The sequence below is a fragment of the Atractosteus spatula genome, chromosome 23 (assembly GCF_055471065.1).
Source record: "Atractosteus spatula isolate fAtrSpa1 chromosome 23, fAtrSpa1.hap1, whole genome shotgun sequence".
NCBI classification, from domain to species: domain Eukaryota; kingdom Metazoa; phylum Chordata; class Actinopteri; order Semionotiformes; family Lepisosteidae; genus Atractosteus; species Atractosteus spatula.
The window spans coordinates 2,539,929-2,549,573 of record NC_142728.1 but is presented as its reverse complement, the minus strand read 5'-3'; positions in this window follow the sequence as shown (position 1 = coordinate 2,549,573).

Here is a 9,645-nt window from a genome sequence, read left to right as displayed (position 1 = left end):
CATTTTAAATGCCCCCACATTTTCAAACTGTTAACAGGGATACATTCCAGTAATTAACTACAGACTGGAGACTGTCTCTGCATTTCCTTCAAAAATTGTCAGTTTAATTGATCGTACTTTTCATATTTTCTTGTTTATGTTTTTACATAAAAAATAGTTTTAATATATCCTCAAACAAATATCACTGTGAAACTTTCTTGAAAAAAAATCTATTATGCTTGAAGTCATTTTTATTCATTCGTATCCTAGAATTTAGCGCTTCACAACTTTCACCCAGATGTACGCCAGGCTCCACTGAATGTACCACGTTGCATTGTTTGAAATGAAAGAAAAGTTAAAGAATGTCTGATGTACAAAATACTAGCGCTGCAGTCAAAACAATTAGCAAACCCCATCTCGCATCTTTATTTATTTAAAAAATATATCTCTGAAACAGAGACAGAGTGAGTCTGAGGCATAACTGAGTTGAACTGTAGCCACAGCACATTCACAAAACAATTAATCTTGGAGACAAATACAAGATAGGCCATTTTTTCTCAAATTCATTGACAGAATACTTGTCTCATTGCTTGTACATCTGTCCCCTCATCCTCACAGTTGGTGTCACTGCTTGTCAGTTTGCATCCTATCTCAGGATGTAAAGGCAGGGCAAACTCATGTTGTGTGTCCCTCTTTAGTGCTTTTGTTGCAAAAAGGTGAAAGGTTCTGTAGCCAAGAAGGGGACAAGGGTCATTTTGTTAAGGGGAAATGTGTGTGATCAATTGGAGTCATTGGTCATGGATTAGCAATTGTAAATTACTGTTGTTGGCAGGAAGAGAACCAATGTGGTTGAAAACAAATGACTTTGTTCACTCAAGCATGTTTACAGAAGGGCTTGATGAGAGTCACTCTAAAAACATAATTGGGAAAACAGTACAAATTAAGACTACAACTATATGACGCTGAATAGTCAGAACAAGACATTATTATTAGGTTTGATCAATTTGACAACATTAGTTAGATCATTTTGAGTAATTGGGTATGCATGGTGTATTTAATTGATCAGAAAACTACAGCAGTCGGTCTGAATTAATCAGGGAAAAGTCAAATACTGTAGTTCAGTTACATCATAATTTCTTCACTTACGGCCTTAATTAATGATGGTACTAATCCTTAAATTGAAGATTGACTGGAATTTGACTTAAAAAGGCCTTTGCCTGACAAGGCGCTCTCTGTCTTTCACTCTGCCGGGAGAAAGGGAAAAGAAAATGAGCATCAAACTCTTTGTCTGGTTTAGTTTTTTCTTCATGAGCTGAAGAAGACCAGCCTGGAGAGAATAGAGTTCGCAAAACCTAGATCTCCCAAATTGAAATGAATAATACTGCTTTCCATGTGGCTGTCCGGTGCAGCATATACAGTACAGTATGTCATTTGTACATCTTCTCCTTCTGCTTCCATCAATTCGTTAATGTGTGTCTGGTCTGTGCAATGGCTTTATTTCTGCACTTCTACAGGCTGCTAAATTATAAGAAGCTGAAAACAATTACAAATGAAAATTTTTCTACCGATTTTGCCAATTAGGGAGTTAGTAGTTAATTGATCCCAGCTGTGTCTTGACAGAAGCAAAGGTATAAGCTTCCACCAGGGGGCTGGGTAGCTGGTTTCATCCTTACCTGCAGCTGTTTGGGTAAAGATGTGCCTTCTGTTTTTGATTTTCAATTAGGTTCATTTTCATTCCTCTTGCCTTTTTGGTTAGCAGTCATTCCAATAATAATTCACAAGGCATAGAATGTAAAAAGAACAAGTTTTTTTGTACAGGGTGACTTTGTTAGTTGTAGATGTGAATGGAAAGCTGATGAGCTTGACTTGAACAGGCAGCTGTTGCCAAAGAACCATCGCAATGCTTGTAGAGGTGAGTTGTTTTTTTTTTTTGCTGTTTTATATCTCTGATATCTAGCAAATAGTGTTCTGCACTTTTAATGTTTATTTTTTAACATGTCCTTCTTAATCAGTCCCATTTCATGGTTTAAAACACTAGCATTCTGCTAAAAGTGAACAATGAGAATTGCTTCTCACCTGTTATCACTGGTACAATGTGTCTGCCTTAGTATGATCAGTCCCTTATGCAGAGGTGATGCTAATCAATAATCCAGAGCTCATATACCTTGCGTTTCACACCTGTGGTTAACTAATGCTCTTATTAATAGTCTGCTGCAGGGGTTAAGATTGTGTGGAGGTAAGGGGGCAATATGCATGAAAATAATCAGCAGGCAAAATATTTCTGTATAGAAATCAATTTCAATAGATCAGACACATTCTAAATTAATGTAACAAAATGACAAATAAAGGCAGAACATACCTAAGATTTTAAAATGTAGGCAGAACTGATCTGTTTGAGGAAATGACAGTTGTGTCCATAAGGTCAAGTCTGACAAAACCCCCCCTTAAATGATTAAAGTAACCCCAAAACACCAATGCAGAGTTCAATTAATGACAAAGCATTTGGTGTGTGAGCTTTCTTAGAGTTTGTTCAGATGGGCAAGAAGGATCACTGATCAGGCCCATTACTGCATGGGGTGATGTGAATTGTGGAAGAGGAGTTACTAGACCTGATGCAGATGGAGCGGTGCGGCCCACTCAAGAGCAAAGCCTAATGGTCTTCTGTGGCTGACCATTGGGGAAGGTAAGGACTTTTTCCTTTATGGTCTTTCTAACGTTTTATTTTTTTCCCTCTCTCTTAATTGGGCTGGGATTAAGTGACGTGCTGCGCTGGTAGGAGCACTGACATTTCGTCCACAGGAGAATCCACCGTGTTGCGCGGTAAGGTCTGTATTCAGGGAGGGGAAATGCCAAGATGAAATGTTTTCCAAATTATTTTTGGCTCTCTCTTGTACTTGGATTATATGGACTATATACAGTTTTCTCTTCCTTCTCGTTCCCAGCGAACAGCGCGAAGGGGCAAGAGAGCGAAAGAATGGGCACGGAGGCCTGGCTGGAATATTTAAATATTTCAAACATCCGTGGTCAAGTCAAGTCAAGTCAAGACGAGAATCTCAGTCATTATACAACTTGAAATCTCAGGAATGAGTAACAGAATGCTAAACCTGCAATTCAAGGGTGATTTCATAGCTGTGTGCTACCCATTATGAAAGCCTAAAATTCTTTCTCTTGCTCCAATCACAGCAATGTGTACCAAGTACAGTGAAAACTATCATATTGCATTAAGATCCACAGTTTCAGGAGCTTCAAACCTGGCCGAATTGGAATACGATGCACTGCTGTAACTGTGTCAGATGTTGCACAACATCCATTATCCCACAGTTATTTCTGCAGCCCTTCAGAACATCCTGTCTTTCCACACCTGGGTGTTTCACTTCATAATTTGCATACCAAAACTAATTTAAATATCTGTCCTCATTGGAAATGGAATGAAACTGACCTTGTCACAATAAGGGAACGAGGCGACTACGTTTCTCCCCACGAGAAACAAAAACTGTATTTTTCATTTTATAACAGTTTTTTATAAAATCATTTATTTTATAATTTTTTTTCCAATTTTTCATTTTATTCTAGAAAATTCATCATTGGCTAAAGAGACAGTCTTATTCCCGGCAACTGTGACTTGGAAACAATATGCGCTCCCACCTACCTGCCTTTGTTCAATGATCTTGTCATCTTCGTGACGTCTCTTCGCGATGTCATCAGAAGGAAAAAGATCTCGCGCGTTAACGTGGACAAATTCCTCAGAGGACTTCTAATGAATCATGAGATGAATCTTAGCCGATCCTACTGTACATACCCACTTGGAATGAAAATAGAGCTTGTGGAGAAACCAAACTGTGGAAATAAAAATGTATGTGCCAATGGTAATAAATCGGTTCCCCGATTTATAAACGGGTGGGTTTCAGGACTTGGATTTGACAACGATAGGAGGTTGTCCTGCTTCTCAGTGGGGTAGGGACGAATTGCTCAGGGATGCTCAGGCTTTTGTGAGTGGAGTAGATCTTCAGCGAAAGTTACCTTCTGCGTTGGCGGAATGAGTCCATGCCATGGGATATGATAAGGCCTATATAGGATATTGTACATGATTTGTTTGGTTCTATGTCCATAGAAAAACTTTAACATTGTACCTAATAAAGAGTGTACAGTCCATTCCTCCTCACAATTCAAGCTCCCTCTACTGTTGACTTAATCACTGACAAATTTTGAAAATGTGCATACCCCCTCACACACATATCCGTACATTAATATCATTTGTATACACTAAACTTTGCTAAGGATTATTTATTAATGATTGTTGCTTCAGTGAAGTTTGATATTGTGCCTGTGGTTGAATAACAGTTTTAACTTGCTTTCACCCAAAAGTATGCACAACAGGAACAATTTAGAGAAAGAGCCCAGTTACAATTGATCTAAATTCTGTTTGTTTGTTTTTTAGTTTGCTGCCAACCGAAATCTTCTGTTTGAAAACTGTGTGGCCAGGTATTTTCAAAATAGGTCGTTGTGCTTTTAGGTTTCATGTGCTTTAGTTTTTTTTGGAGAACAGCTGGGCTCCGTGCTTGGGTTATAGTGCTTGCAACAGTGTGCTGGGTAGAGTTTTATTACTTTCTACACAGTGTTACCCCAAGGGGGCTGGAGGGTTAGATCTACACATGAACTCCCAGCATATTCCAAAACAGAATTCTTTACCATTTCACCCTATCTCTGGCAACTATTGTGTCCTCAAGGAGCACAATGAAAGGGAATAGGATACACTGACTTTCATCTCTACAGACTGACAACCGTTATCTCAAGGCAGGGGAATGCTGGTGCGTTAATGCACAGATGCTTTTAAAAAAAAATTGAAAAACTTAACCTTGTATACACCCCATTGTGAAACTCATCTGTAGCCAGCAAAGTTACAGAGGAAAAAAAAAACCCCGAACTGCAAAGGTTTTTAACACAATAGCAACAACGTGGAATTTAAAACCTGCATTCCACAGCTAAATTCCACAATAACAATGTCTCCTCAATTCTTTGCTGGCTCAACTCTCTGCATTTTTTTTTATCTACAGTGGGTGTTTGACAATGCTTTTTGAGAAACATGAATACAATGGTATAACGTCACTCAAACATGACAAAAACAAACACACAATCTGAAGAGAAGGATAATCTTTTGATGGGATAAAGCTGATATAACCATAGATAACCACCCAATTCCTTTTTGGACTGTGAAAGTGAAGGAGGCTTCACAGCAGGAGGCCTAACTGCAGCCACTGTAAAGCCATCCTGATCCCCTCACTGACACCAATAGCACTGACACTCTCCACTGCAGCGTACCAATTTCTTTGTAGCTTAATTCATGTTGGCAGATTCATGTTGCCTTTCATGCTAAGTTACCTCTGTCCTGAGGACTCATTTAGTTTTTTTGTGTATCTCAATGACTTTTCATTTTTAGGCAAAAGCTCATGGTCATCCTTATTACGTTTCTGGTTCCTAAATGATGGATATTGAGTATTTTCCATGGGTATTGAACCAGCACGCAGAGCTGTGCAAAACAACTGCCTCATTGTATTTTGTGGTTACATTGATTTGCACTGCGTTTGTACAGACATCGCCTTACAACGAGGTGCCTCTTTTTAGACTCATCAATGACAGTATACATCAAGTGAAGAATGATTAACATTTTTTATTTAATTAGTCCTGAAGTTATTTTGAAATACAGTTCTGAAGTAAGGACACTTAATTTTATATTCCAAGTCATTGTGTGAGGGAGGATTAAGTACGTGTAGGAAGATTAAGGATATTTAATAAAAATATTCCATTTTTTATTTTTTAGTAAGATAGCATAAAAATCCTTTGTGCCAATGTTATGTAAATAAAAGGTTCATGGGCAATTAAACAGATTGAGATTTCGGATTATTTACACTTTAATTGCACTAAGTATGAAAAGATTTATTAGACTCATCTTCAAATGACATAAACAAAACTACCACTGCAATTATATCTTAAGTGTTTGTTGTACTGGGATAAATAAAAATCCCACTATGCAATTTGTCATATTGGTCCTTGTGGGGACAAAAGTTAAATTATGGCTCAATAAATTAGGTCACTTAACTAATTATCGTTTTTGAAAATTATACTTCACAAAGGTCAGGTACGGGTCTCTACTAACTATTCAGTTTCTCATTATTTCCAGTTTCAAAAAGATGCCTTCGGTCAACTAAACACTATGTGCTACTCTTATGACTATTCAGTCAAAATGAATTTATCTGTTATCAAGAGTTTACAAATGTCTGTAAAAATGAACAAAGTCTCGACGTGAATGAAATCCTGAACGTCACTGAATGTGTTCTTTTGAAAACGTCCCCTCTTGCCAGAAAGCTGTTTCTGCATCAACAGGAATGAATCTCATTTTCAGACTTCAAATCCACAAAATGGGACAATTATTTCAGCATTCAGCATTCAGCATTCCTTGTTTCTTTGTCCTCCATTTTTCCCTGCAGTAGGATGAAAAATGTGTGTATCTGTAAGGAAAGGAACCCCACTCTCCACCAGGCTATTACTTCAGGAAGAAGACCAATTTAAGAAGGGTCTTCATAATGCTTCTTGGGAAAACCTCCAGATGTAGGTTGTAGCCACCTGGGTATCTTCAAGACAATGTTAACAAAAGCTGGCTACTCAACAAGTGCTGCTTTAATTCTAAAACAAATGTCTTTTATTGACTGTGCAGACCAACTGTGCTTGTGTTCTGCATGTTTTGCACTTTGAAAAATAAGCAGATTGTTTATATTGCTATATATAATACTATATATTACATATATGTTTGTAACACAATAATCAGTTAGTTCTTCTCTACAATTTCAGAATAAGGAGATGAATAGGTTCTCCATATACTGAAGTTGTGCATTCTTAGTATAAATTATTTAACTTTAAATTTAAGTTTTATAGTAAAACTGCAAATGCTACACATAGTTGGGATAAATACAAGAACTTTTTGTCATAAAATGACTGATTTCTAAAAACCTTGTTAATATCTTGTACTGCTATGCACGTTGCACTGAAATAGGCTTGCTGTACATAAATGTACTGTTGTCCACAGTAGTTTGAGCATAACCTCTAGCTGAAAAGTTTTGCCAACTTTCCACAAGGGCCATTTCAGTGTATCCAATATGCATTAACAGTGACAGAATTCTGATGGTTAACAGGCCTTCCAAATTTAATTCTTAAGGAAAAAAAACAATATTAAGAGTGACTCTTGGAACCTCAATCATACAGACTGCACCTGGCCTTGTCTTTACTCTTTCCTGCCCTGTCTCTCCCTCAGACATTTTGGGAGAATTTTAATTGTTTTTAAAGAAAGTCTTCAAAGCTTTTATTGGCATTTTAGAATTTTGTTTGAGCTACAGTCTGCATTTCTGACTTCTGTTTTCAGACTGGAAAAGAATTAGAGGAAATATTTCTTGTTCATATTGCCAAGACAGAGTAGGTAGAAAATAAAAATTTTCCTTTATTAAAACAAAAGGGTCACGAATTTCTTTCTAATCAAGCGTTGAGACAGATATTCATGGGCCTTGGACACAATGCATTTTCTTCAGAATTATGAACATATACTGCTAATTATGATAATTTCATGCAAATCAGTTTTGTATTGACAGCAATGCTAAGAATGTGGCTTTGTGCCAGAAAAAGTGTATATATATATATCATAAAGTGATTACTTTTACTCTCACATGGCACCCCAGTTAAGTTTTTTTTCAAGTGAAAGCAATATAAAAAAGAATGACTAAAATGATTGAATATTTTAAACTGTATTTCTTGCAAACGATCTTTTATATAAAACGATATACAGAACATATGACTTCCTTCAGTATGTAATTTAATAATGTTGAATTATAAAATAACAACCCAAGGAAATAAAGGCAGAATTTCTCAACTTTAAAGGACAAGTGAACAAAATCACCAAATACCTCACAGAACATGAGCACAACACAAAAATCAATAAAACAAGCAAAACTCATTTTAATATCCTATTACAAATTCAGCTATTTTGTGTTGTTACTTACTATTTAGATTTTTTTATAACCTCCTGCACTTTATAATTAATGTATTGTTTCTTTATTAATTGATTTTCACAATATGCCATCACAGGAAGACAAGCTGAAGAGCGGTAAAGTGAAGAAAAAAAAAACACCCCCAGTGGAAGTCTCGCAGGTAAAACTCTGTTTTTACTGAATCGCTCGCGACGAATAAGACACTCGAGCACACCTGGTAAATTAATCTTTTTATTCCCGACCTTGTATTTATGCATTCAAATAACACACCGATTCAGCAGGTGTTAGATAGCATTCCATTTGGAATTCCCTTTGGAATTCTCCACAATACAGTGGTTAAAAGCACAATTTAAGCAGAGTTGGAGGTTCTGCCCTTTTCACATTAAAATATGAGACCAAACTACAGTGATTGCTAAACGGGCTCCTTCATAACAGGCATAATTCTTATGTACTGTATGTGACGGCATTAAAAACAAGTACTCTTCCAAACCAAACAAACCAGAACTTCCTCATCCTATGGCCATCATTATTTTGTATTCATTAGTAACGAATGTGCTTGCGACCAGATTTTCCCCAGCATCACAAATCTTGTTAATCATATAAAAATAATTACTATGATGGCTGCCTGCCGTGCTAACTGATACACGCAGATTACTCTCAAGGACACCAGCACATTCAGTTAAACCAATAGAGACAGTAAGCCCTTGTTTATATCCGCTAGCTAGCAGAATCAAGTTGAACGGCTCATCATTTGTCTGTGTTCACTCCCTCACAGCAAAGCGACTTCTTTCAGCTGGTGCACTTTAGGCTGGATGTGCACATGTTCCGCACAACAGCTTCAATACGAGTCTCATTATGCCAGGTTCCTTGCGCCTTCTACTCTGCAAGAAAAGAAAATGGCTGGAGTTTTTCCCCCTTTTTTGCAAGAATTCTATCATCACCTTGCTGGAATCCCGATTTGCTTTATCGTGATGACAACCACAATGCCTGGGTCTACAGACACTTTGAAATATACGTGCTTTGTTGATATATATATGCTTGCCGATAAATTGCTTGATTATTTTTCATTCAACGAATGTTGATTTTTGGCAATGATCCTTTCTGCTTTTGAGCCTAAAATCAAATAGGAATTAAAATATCTGCCAAATTCTTATAATGCAGGGATCCCCAGTTACATAGGTGTGTGCAAAATATGATCATAGTCACTGTAAAAACAATAAAATATGTGCAAAATGTGCATAGGTATAGACAGATTGAGTGTCCAAAAAGTACAATGGAGCAACATGCTGTCCATAGACAAGCAAATGATGGGCTAACAGTCCTAGCCTAGGGCAGTGTTATACACCCTGACAGCCTCCTGACGCAGGAGGAAAGACCTGAGGAAATGTTCCCTTGAACACCGCAGCTGGAGCAGTCTGTTGCTAAAGGTGCTCAGCTGCCCAATAATAGTCCCATGAGGTGGATGAGAGGCGTTGTTCATGATGGCTGTGAGCTTGGTCAGCATTCTCCTCTCCGCCACCACCTCCAGGGGGTCAAGGCTCAGCCCCAACACAGAGCTCAAAGCATCTCACTCAAGGGACAACAGCAGTACAGATTCTAGTGATGTACTGTACCATAGGCTTGTCCATCTAAC